General features: G+C 32.8%; 1 protein-coding gene across 2 annotated transcripts in view; it reads right to left on the reverse strand.

Annotated features, from left to right (window-relative positions):
• Positions 1 to 12644, reverse strand: part of LOC118202146 (diacylglycerol lipase-beta-like) — a 189706-nt gene that overhangs the window by 158685 nt on the left and 18377 nt on the right. The gene's annotated exons all lie outside the window — the stretch shown is intronic.

The following is a 12644-nucleotide window of genomic DNA, read 5'->3' on the forward strand; positions in this document are numbered from 1 at the left end:
TTTGCATAAAAGCTCATTTATTTTAATTATCACTCAAGTAGAACTTTATAAATATTTCTATTTAGCAAAACAAAATATATTATTTGTCATCAGTACACGTTTTGTGTTTCTTGATGACACACCAAAGAATTTCAGCATAAAAGTAGTCAGTAATTACTTAATGGTATTGAAGAGATTAAATGCATGAATGTGCAGAATAAAAGATTTTAAAAAATCACTAATGAAAGCGTATATATGAGATAAATGTGTAGAGTTTCCAAACTAAACATTCCCACTGCTACCTCCTTAAAAATATATAGAGAGAGAATATTTTGTGTGACGGTTATATTTACCTTCATTACCATTGAAAACTATTAAAAAATACAGTTACAGATGTTTGCTTCTAGAAGGAAACATGCCCTTTACCACCCACTCCCAAAAAAGGAGGAAAACTAAAATATTTTTATTTTTAATGAAACAGAATTTTTTCTCTATTTTCCTCTAGCTGGCTAGGAATCAAATGGAAAATGCAAAACTTCAGAATTTAAAGAATGTTACAAATATTAATAATCAAGAAACTCTTTTTAGTTACATATCGACAAGCGTACAAAAAAAATCTATTTAACACACACATATTTATGTAATTAATTATATTTAATTTTAATGTGTAAAACTAATTTTGTCATTATGTATATGTTACCGGCAATGTATGCCACGCCGGTATTCTATAAAATGCTTAGGAATTTTATACAGTGTCTGGAGTTTTTAGGCAAAGTTTGAAATATGAGAATTACTACATACTTTAGGTAGGCATTCCATAGAATGACAAATGCTCTTTAGACAAAGTATGAAAAATAGGTCATGATAAGGCTATTATTTAAAAGACTTTCATTCCACAAAAATAAAAATGTTATTAAATAATGAAAGATTGAAATTAAAAAACTTTCATTCAAAATTCAAGTTCAGATGGTCTTGATACACCATAATAAATTTGTATTCTATATCTGGTTCAGACTGGAAATCAATAAGATCTGCCAGACAACGGGAATTAAATTGAGAAAAAATCAAAGTTTCACATGCTTTTTTTAATACCATTTTGTTTTTTAGGGCAGGACATACAAAGCGGATGTGCAATTCAATATCATTATGTGTAACGTTTTTCTTCTTGGTTGAAAGTTCTTTCCGTGTTCAATAGTCAAATGAGTTTCATAAAATATGTTCATAAAACGTGGCGCTCAAACAGGATAGTGGTTAGAGACTCTGACTGGGTACCGAAGGGCCCGGGTTCGTATACCGGAGAAAGCATAGATGTTGTAAATGGATTAATTTATGTCTGTGCTGCATAGGAGCACTCTAAATATGCAGAGAGCCAAAAGTCCTCTCAAGAGGTTGTTTGTAGGAGAAGAGGAGTAGGAATCCCTCGGAGCCATCCAAAGGGATGCTCTTTCTCAAAACTGTGTGCGGAACTAAACTAAAATCGAGCTATTACCTATGTGGTGCTCAAGGCTCTTGCCAACGATAGGCGCATTTGATTCCTTGCTATGATGAATGTCCTGGGCTTGTGCTTGTTAGGCAATTGAAATTGGTAACAACAACTATATAACTTAGTGTCCGAGACGTAATACTGTGCAGTACTGATGCCTTCTTTAACGGGATAGATGAGTTTACTTTTGTTTTCCACAAATATCACATCATAGCGATTCAGCAACCCAATAGTTTCAATAGTCCCGTGGTTCCTCCTTAGTAGTCATTCGGCCCTTTTTTTTTTTTTTTTTTTTTTTTAATTACGTCATTTATTAATTTCTAGTAAGTAGTTTCGGTTATTCGAAAGGAAATGGAGATGTATTCCATACTTTCCCAGTTTGTCATTTAAAACATTGTACAGAATGCCTAAGCAATGTGTGAAATATTTAACTGTTTCAAATATTATTGGCCAGCTTTTCGGCATCCTATAAAATGCCGGATTTCATTCTTTGCCAGTAACATATATTTATTTCTCTACAACTATTTATCTTCCCACATAGCTACTTTTAGGCCACCGATGACACGTTTGATAACATTCACTTTGAGATACACTTTTTATAATTATTGTTTAAAAGGTACATTTCTTTTGATTACATTTTAAAAAATAGCATGTACTTAAGGGCGTTTGCCAAGAGTGCTTCCTAAACTTCTTTTCAACATAAGTCTTATAATAGCAGTAAACACGTTTGATACACAATAGCAGATATGCATTTTTGCGTAATAAGGATACTATATCTTGAACTTCACTGAATTCTTTGCTTAATTTGCGTACGAATTCTTTGCTTTTATTTTATCGCTTTCAGCCCTTAGGTAAAACTTTCTTCTGTTATCAAAATTAATTGTTACATTCGAGTTATGTAACCTTGATAAGCATGATGTAGATTATCAATGTATTGATAATCTACATCCGTGATCGCCAATTAAAGTTAATCAAAGTCCGCCATGTCATAAAAATCACCGTGAAAAGACCAAAGTTACAAATTTTTTTATTTGCATTATTATTTAGATTTCTATGTAGCTAAAAATCGAAGGTTAATATTACAAGCCATTCCATTTACCTTTGGAAAGTTTACCGTGTAGCTTCGAAGGCAATTAATAGCTAATAAATCGCTATTAAATCGGAATCTAATCATTTGTTCTAGACTCAAATTTGTATGGAGCCATTTTTTCGCATTCTCTGAAGAAACTCACAAAATCATGCTTAATTTCTAAGATTCTTTTTGATTTACCTGCAAATTTCTCTGAGAGATATCATCATTTTGTATGGTTTCAAAACTAAATTATTCTTACTACACTAATTCATGCACTTTTGCAAAGCTGTTTTCTAACAAACTAACAAAGAAATATTTTACGCAAGGGGAAAATGTATTTATAATATTTTACAGGTTGTTTACACGATTTTAATGCAATTTTTATATTGTTAAGCATAATATTCTACTTCTGATGCATAGCAGCGTCAGCAGTACACCAAAATCAGGAATCTTACCTTCAACACTAATTCATACACTCATACAAAGTTGACTTCTCTAACAAATAAAAAAAAAATAGTGTCTTACTGTTACTAGACTAATTCATGCATTTTTACAAAATTAAGGTTTCTAACAAACAAAAAAAGAAATATTTTACGCGGTGGGAAAATGTATTTATAGTATTTTCAAGGTTGTTTACATGATTTCAAAGCAATGTTTATATTGTGAAGGATGACATTCTACTTCTGATGCATAGCGTTAGCACTACACTAAAACCATGAATCTACATTTTCTGTTTCTTCCGCTTAAGTGCGTAAATTGTCGCTGGAGTTTTACAGCATGTCCAGAACTGGAAGACGCTTATACTCTGGGATTTTTTCGTAGGAATTATTAAAACTTGCTTATTTCGAGTCGAGTGACCAGCCACATTAATGATAGGCTCAATAAATGAGTGATTGTTTGTGAGTGCCTCTGCACCGTCACTGATGAGTTAAAGTCAACTTTGTCACCAATAGTATCTTGAACATAATGACAATATGAATCGACTTCAGTTTGGATTGAAAGCACCCCCGAAAAGGGAATCCGAAAATTTCATGCACTTCTCTTTTTATCCCTAGTCTCAAAATGTTTGGAGTGAAAGATAAGAATCCCCGCCTTCACCAACGACGCTACTATCACAAGGGTTCCATGTCCTGCCTTGGGCTTGAGACCAGGCCCTTCATCACTGATATAAATACAGCAGACCATCATGCTGATAAGGCAGCAGCCAAAATCATAGAGCTGTTCCATTCCACCCAAAGCGTCAAACGTTTAAAAGCGTTTTTCTCGCTGAAATTCATTTGTAAATTGATGTTTCTACAATGAAATATTTTCATAAACGTTTTTTAGTTGAGTTCAAAACTTATTTATTGGCCGCCATTCTTTCAACAAAGCATTTACTTCTACACCAGTAATTAACGAATTCTGATACATGAAAGAGAGAAGTCAAGTTCCTTAAATAAGGTTAACGCCCAACTTTCCTTTTTTTTTTTTTTTTTTTTTTTTTTTTTTTATGCGGACACTATTTTCTCGAGCAAGAATGCACTCCATTCATTCGTTGCGCGGAAGTACACATTAAAACTGAACTGAATTGTTTAACATTCATCTGAGATCTTTCAGTACTGTAGGCCCGACACGTGCCAAAACTTTTTTCTTAATGTATTGCAAGAAACATCGAGTGCGGCATTCTAATACTGATCCTCGTTATTAAAAATTACTTTCCGATTTAACATATGCATCTCCTCCGGCGTTTATAGATCTGTCTGGAATATTTACAAACACTGCATGCCGAAGAACATTATTTACTCTAGTGAAAAAAATACTTGGCATTCTGGTATCTACGGCAATACGCATATTTAGGATTTCAACTCATTTTAGAAATCAATAAAAATTCTAATAATAACGCTTATTCTTCTGTATTATAGAGATAAACTAACTTCGTACATAGAGTGAAACTCAACTATCCGTCACTCTTTTAACTGTCAATCGAGACAATCCGATGGAGAGAAAGAACTCATCAAGAAACAAGGGGGTGGGGGAAATATTACAAAAAAAGTACGAAAAGTAAATTTTAATTTAAAACAGGTCATATTGTGCAATAAAAATGATTGTTCCATCGCTGTGTTTAGAATACGAAGTTAGAATGCTCTTTCAGACAATATGTATTGTAAAATAAAATTACACAGAAAGTAATGTTTCGTAAAAAAAAAAAAAAAAAAAAAAAAAAAAAAAGACCTCGCAAATTTGGCAACTAACGGCAATAAAAAAAGGAGGGGGAAACTGGCTTAAAGAATTTTTTGCATATCATTTTAATTCACAATTAACAATAAAAACCAAGCAGAAAAGTTGATTAATTTCTTTAATTCGATATCTCAGCAGGCAAAAGGATCTAGAGAGAAAGAAATACATTTGCATCAAGGCGACCTTGATGCAAAATATGTATTCCAGGGAAAAGTATTTCCTTTCCCTGCAGCTTCTCTTGCTCTACATTAATGATAAGGTCAATGGGAACTACAGAGGATATGGTCTACCAATATTGTGTTTGTCCTTGGCAGCGTTTTGTTCTTTCGTAAAGCTCTCACCTTTTTGAATTCTACTGTCCTTCAAAAAAATTGTTAGAAAGACTTTTCAGTTTTTAATTCTTTTTTAAATTTCTCTGAAATTTTTATATGTAATACATATAATGAAAAGAAGCAATTTGAGAAAACTGAAATTTTGACTAATTTCAACGAAAGAATTAAATTTCTTAAAAGTGTGGACAATACAGTTACGCTTCTTCCTTTATATTATGTCAAAAAAAAAAAAAAAGAAATTTATGGTCATTAAGTGAGTAAAAGTTTTTCTTCCAACATCTTAAAACGTAACCTAATTTCTGAATTAATTGGTTGCAAGCCTAGAAGTTTGCAAAATAATTGATTAAGTTTTTCCCCGTGGCAACGTATGGATCGATGGTTTTAAGTGAAGAAATGAATCTGGTTTTCAAAAGTCATTGTTGACGTTACAGCACATTGTTTAATAACAATTTTAGAAATCAAATGAGAATAATACAGAGCTGAAGGTACTATTTTCTTTCACCTTACAAAAGAAGCGATCTTCAGCGATTTCCCCGTGAAGAATTTGAAAAAGAAAATGCCCTAAGGATTAGAAAAACCGTAAAAATAACATATGTACATCTTATTAAATGGCTCCACACTAGCTTTCATCACTTTTTTTTTTTTTTTTTTTTCTTATCAATAAATTTCACATCCATTCTATAATTCTGAACGGTTAATTTCAAATTCAGTTAATTCTCTAACAATGGAGAAATGCCCTAATCTGTGTCAGATAGAAATCAAGATATTTGGGCTTTCATTCGATGTTCTTCATATGATAAAAAATAATAGTGTTAAAACACAATAATATCTCTGTCTAAAATATGCTTAAAATTGTCTCAGCTTTGTTTAGTGTTAGTGTTTATGTGTGTTAACTCCTAATTAGAGATGAGATGAATTCTCTCCCTTCTGTGAGCCCCTGCTTTGTTTTATATTCTTGAAGAATGTAAAAGATTTGAGCTGTAACTCAAACATCTTTTCTCAAATCGTATTGTATTGAGGATATGAACTTCAAGATTTAATTATCAACTTTACTTATTAAGTTTCATTAGCGTCTTTTTAATAAATATAGGCGCATTTTTTTAAAATATTTATTTATAATTTTTCATTAAACGCAAGTTTTAAATTCTTTTTTATTTAAAAATTTAACAGCAAAGAGTTTTTTCTTCTTATTATTAAAGGTTATATGTATACATATATATAAAGTAATAACTATAACTATTATAAATATAAAGCAGAGAAGTTTTAGTTATTTTAATTATGACAAAAATGTCTAAAATTAAGAATATTTATGCTAACAAAATTCCGATTCAGCTAATGAAGTCATCGTTTTGAATTTGAAATATTTATTGATCATAATCTACAAAAAGCAAAAAAAAAAAAAAAAAAAAGCGTTTGCGATATAATCGGCAGTTAAGCCAAATTTTATGAAAGGAATGCAAGAGATCTTCAAAATGATTTAAGAAATTCGCTAGAAGTTGGATTTAAAATTGCCGAATATTCAGCCTTAAGTGTGACTATTAGATAGCTATACGAAAGCATATAAAAAATTATCATGAATTTTTGTATAGGTGTAACAACGAAAGAAAACAAGTTGAGTAAGCCCTGCCACCAGAGAAGCCCACCAGTGGGTAAAGAGACTCACGCTACACACCACAGGTAATTTGCCCTTGTTTTAAGAACAAGAACCTCACTGGTTTCTTTTTTCGGTGACTGAATGGCCAGGCCCATGAGGTTCTCGTATTTTTCTCATGTGCAACGTGAATACGAGCTAGTTGTCCTTTAACAGTCTTCCATGAAGGCAGAAGGCAGTCCTAAGGCAGATAATTCTCTATTGCTTTCCCAAAATTAATTAGTTTTATTGTATAGTACAAAAGACCTAAGCATCATTTCAGTGTGGTATTTAATTTGTCGTGTTTTGCAAACATAACGATTAAATAAGGAATTCTGAAACTTTTATGGTTAACCAACCCCTTAAAATAATGCTTAATTTCTGATCGATTCCTCCATTGTTCTAATTAATAAATCTCTGTAGAAGTCTTCTTTAAAGAATCTTTAATCTTTAAAAAAAAGAGAGGCTTCCACAAAAAAAGTTTACAGAAATTAGTGCATCAGTAACAAATGTAATTTGAATTAGCATACTGTATACTGTGGTCCAAGATGGAAGCAACTGAAACATCATTTTCTTTGTTTTAGATACGGATCTCGCAACATTCTCGGGAATTAACAAAATATTTCATTTTTGATAACTCTTTTTCTTTATTCCGAAATCTGTGGCCACAACTATGCTACTTGAGAGTAGGTGATGGGAGTAGACCAATGACTGTGAATAAGGCTGAGGCATAATTTCAGTCTGCCATGTAGAATAGAACCCAAATAATACGGCAATTGGATTTTATGTAACCATATGTACATCTTGTAGCTCGAGCAATATTTCCTGTAATTTTCACTTAGGCTCTTCTTGCAGAAATACAGATGTTTGATTTGGAAATATATTTGCATATTACTTGCAAGGCTATGAATGTTCTTTGATCTGTTGCAGTCAGACGTGAGCACGATATTTTATATTTCGCAGCAGCTCGCTTTTACCACCGCAATTCCACAAAAATCAAGTGCAGACAAATGCAGTTTAGCAGGAACTATGACCGAAGCCTTTTCCAAGGACCACAAGGCAAAGAATGCTGTTATATTGGTTACAATAGCCTATTCATTTCCCAGTCTTTCGGGAATAGATTCTCATCAAAAGTGAGACATAAACTCACTATCAAATCTCTGAATTAAGACTTTGGAAGCATAGAATGGGAGCATCTGGCATCCTTACGGACCAAAAAGTTTAAGAGTCGAATTGTTTGGCAGCAAAATACTACTCTGAAATCAGAAAAAAATGTGTTAGTCAGTTTCCTGGTAACAAAAGCAAAAGTTTATGCAGCTGGATTGTTTAGAAGCTACTGTCATATGTCATCATCCAAGGCTGTTGACAACATTTATTTACTTTTCTATGATGATGCTTCCCCGTATAATGGCTGTTTGATTCGAAAATGGTTGTTCGGTTCAAAAATATTCAAGATGACTAAGGTATCCAATCAATGGTCATAGAGACTAGGAAACCGCATTTTACGAGATGGTCATTAAACAATTTGATTTAAGCTTAGGAAATGTTAAAATCATTACTTTATGAAAATTAACGTTGCTATCATGATACCTAAAGTAAAATAAATTTGATTATTAACTTGATAATCCATGTAAACTCTGTTTTGGGACGTCCTACACATGTAAAATAGCTCCATTATAATGTAGCAAATTTAATAAACTAAGCAAAGCATTGGGAAGAGATGTGGTAAAGAACTTCTGATACTATTATCATGGCTGATTGTGAACTGGTGAACTGGTATTTGATTCCGTTCCGATCTCTATTCAATTTAATTTCACCATTTCCTTGGAGATAGAAGTCAAATAATTTTAAAGATATGTATATAAGATAAACAGATTGAAGCCTAAGATTCAGAAAATAACATGTGTTTTACATTTAGTTTAGCTAGAAGAACAAACTCGCTCTAAATTACTACGTCAGTGGCAAATCAAAATATATCCCAATCTTACAGCAAAAACCTTTTTCTTTAGATTATACTTCGCATTATTTCGATTTTTATCATTACGAAAACCGCCACATTGCGTCCAACGCAATCACACGTCTTTCCATGTTTTATTGCAACAGTTTCATTTCTTAAAATGATCTTATAATTTTAGTTTAAATAAAAGCTCTCAGTAGCAAAAAAATTCAATCAGATTACCTTTTTGTAAAATGTTTCAGAAAATCACGGAAAAACGAATAATAGACCTAATTTGCGAAACGAAACTTCTTCCTGCTATTGTTTATAAATTATTCAGAGATCTTTTATCATCCTGATTACAGTTACGGAACGATCGGTAGTTTCTTAGGAATACGCAAAATTCTTTGTTTTCGGAAATCAGATTTTATTTGATACCGGTAGCTTAAAATAGATTTTAAAGTCTATGTAAAAGATACTTCCTTGTGTTTCTACTTAAATTCATGCATAATATAATAAAATTTATTATCGTGTTACTATAGAATTATCTTCACTGAAGCTTATTCACCAGTTTTCTTTTGCAGTTCACAACGGTTGAATAAAATGTGGGGGCAGCATGTCCATAGTTCCAATAACATCTGCGTACAAACTTACTTAATAATACATACAAACACTTGTTACCTCCCATTAAAATCACCTGCTATGTCTACCATTTTTTGCCAAATTTTTGGAAGGCATCGTACACTATCGGCGCGTCCATTCCTGTTGATGTCCTGCAGCGACCGCCTTAAAGAATGGATAACCTTATCTGTACTGTTGTAATGGATCTTTCGCAACAGTTCTTTCATTTAATAAAGCACATGTGAAATACGACAAAGATTGTAAATGTATTAAGTATCGGTTTAATACATTCTTTCCCACACAAGAGTCTGGCTTTGAAACAAAAGTATGCTTGATAGCTAATTAGCGTATCAAATGGATAAAATATAATATACAAAGAAAAGAATATAATGGGAAAGAACAGTTGAACTGCTGAATGAAAACTGCGAGATCTTGAAAATTTTGCACCGCAATATTTTCCGAGAGAGCATCCTATTTGTCAATATTTTTAATAAACTAAACTCAGTGACGAAAACAGCCTTAATGGGCCAAGGCCTGCAGTGCCCCGAAATCTGCTTTCTTGACCGTGGGCCCCGGGGTGCGTAAGCATATGCCCTGAACAAGTGGTCAGCTTGGTCGCAGGACCCCCCAGCGCTTAGTCCCCAAGCGAACTTGGTACTCATTTTATCGACCCAAGGGATGGAAATCAAGAGATGAAAGGCTGGATCGACCTTGCCCAGCCCGGGGTTCGAACCTTGGACCTGTGGTGCTGCTGCGCGATGCGCTAGCCACAATATTTTTAATAACCTTTGCTATATTAATTGCTGTATGAAGGTGTGACTAGAAGCAAGATCAAGAGACTCAAATTTTGCTTAAGGTGTATTTATGTAAGAAATGAGCATTAAATTACAGTGGAATGCATTTCTAAATATAAATTATAAAATAATAATAATAATAATAATAATAAATAAATAAATAAAATCTGAGAGTTTTCAGGTTTTATATTACGCGCAAAGTGGCTTTTTCTTATTGAGTTACCTTTATTTAATAAATACCATGTCCTTTGCACTTAAACCATAAAATTCAATTCAACAGCAATATCATAAAATAATTTAAAAAGAGCATATCTTTGAAATTTCCGATACACAGTCTCGCGCGCTGGAGATTTTTTTTTTTTTTCCCTAAGTAAATTTGTTGCCACTGCTCACTTTAAAATTGTTGAGTTTGTTAATCAAAAATTCGTTAAAGTTTTACTAAATATGACATAGATAATAAAGCAAATTACAAATTTGGGCTTCCAGATGCCTATATTCGGGTGGAGGATTACGTTATTCCAAATTTGATGGCTCTAGGTAATGTTGTTTTATTGCAATGCGAGAATGCAGATTCTTCATTATAGAATTTCTTAAAATATAATACAGGACTCTATTGGTGGCAACAATTTGAAAAGTGATACGTTGTTTATAGTGATTCGTCTCAAAATGCCAAAACGAAATTAACAGCCCTTCTGGGCTACTAATAAATTTCTAAATATAAATTATCGATTGTGTGTCTGATTTCACGCCAAATACGCTATATATATTGATATTTAATAGAACATCCATCAGTAATTGTAACAAAAGGCGGAAATATAATGCACCTAAATTGCAGCATAATATTTCCAATCGACTGGGTTAAACCAAGTGCGAGGTCGAGTTTCCATCCAGCAATGCGTGATATGTGAAATTTCGCACTATTTTATTCTTCGGATCCAGTGCACTGAATATTTAATTCAGCCTTGATTTAAAATATAATGCTGTTCATGCAAAAAATTTTCGAATGTGTTTTGCTAAATAACTGCAATTCAGGCTGTTTCGTATAGTATAATATCTAACTGGAAGCATATGACTACGAGAAACGATTGCGAAAATAAAAGCCCGGTAAGGACTTTTATGCCGGTTAAGAAGGTGGGCATATACATATCAAGAATATATATATATATATTTACAATAAAAAAGGCAGGCGCACAACTAGATTTTATAGCAGTTCCATATACCAAATTTTAACGTTCTGCGGCTAATCATTTATGAATTATTATTACTTATTTTCCTGACGTCTGTAGATACGTCACAAATCCTTTTGAATTCCTTTCAAATCCACTTTACAATCTGTTTAGGAAAATTGTCCTTTATTCTGTCCGTACGTACAGGCGTTAAACAAAAAAATCCTCCAAATGCATTTGGAAACGGTCATAATAGATATTTCCGCTTTAATATGATATACGAAACTTTTCGAGATTACAATACTTCCTTTGCTTCGCACAAGAAAGTAAAAAAGGTTGTTTCTCGATTATTAATACATTTTATCTTCAACAAGGCTAGGTCTGAAGAAAATTGTAGGAAATTTAATGAACAGAATCAAGAAATGATCTTTGATTAATAATAAAGCGCCGCGAAAAGCAAAAGCCCCCATGGGCAATACGCGCCTAGCGAGTCCTCGTCCCTCAGTTTAATAAAGTGAGAGACTATTAGTTATTCGCCGCGGATTTCCTGATGTGTATACACTTTCATATTATTTCCTTTCGACAGCATAGATTGATATGCAGTAGTTCTGATCACGCTCGTTTCTTATTGACCGAGTACCGAAACCAGCTTTTTGGATTCTTTACGTGTGCAAATTTACGCTTGCGCTAACAGCAAAAAAGTTGATACAGATAATTTTAGTAAACATACCTATTGCTTAGAAATATAATATGCACAAAATCTGACTTAATCCTCTGTTTATGTTCCCTAATGAGGCTTTGTGTCAAGGGTAGTCTATAGTTAAATGCAGGGTATTTTTTTTATTTATTGCGTTCTTTGCCATGAGGCACTGCACGGAAAGGAAGGGGTGCCCCGCGGAGGTATTTTTAAGGGAACTGGCTTGTATCCACGTTACACATGTGGAAAACCAAGACAACGGCCATGCAGGCAACCCGTTCATCTTAACTCGAAATCCGGCCCGAACTACCAGTGTTCAGCAGCTTTTTCCGCTCGGCCGCTGGTGCGCCTAACGTTAGGGCCAAAAGTTGCAAGGGGATTAATGCAATAGCATTTTCTAAGAAAATGCATTTTATTTACTTGTAAAGGAAACATCATAAGTATACAGCGAATATTTAAAAAATTTACATATAATATATATTTAAAATTAGCGAATATTTAAAATTGCGAATATTTAAAAAAATTTACCCAGTAATGTAAGGAAAATAATAGTACACAACTGAATAGCTTGATGCTATTAAAAGCTTTTCTTAAATAAAACTAGAAAATTTTTCTATTCCATTCAAAATGTTGCTTTCTTGAATATTAGAAAAATAAATGAATATAGCTAAACGTCATAGAATATCTAAAATTAAGGATATCATCATTAAAATGACA

The sequence above is a fragment of the Stegodyphus dumicola genome, chromosome 2 (assembly GCF_044657685.1).
Source record: "Stegodyphus dumicola isolate Sdum_Otavi_A_Nest chromosome 2, ASM4465768v1".
NCBI lineage: Eukaryota > Metazoa > Arthropoda > Arachnida > Araneae > Eresidae > Stegodyphus > Stegodyphus dumicola.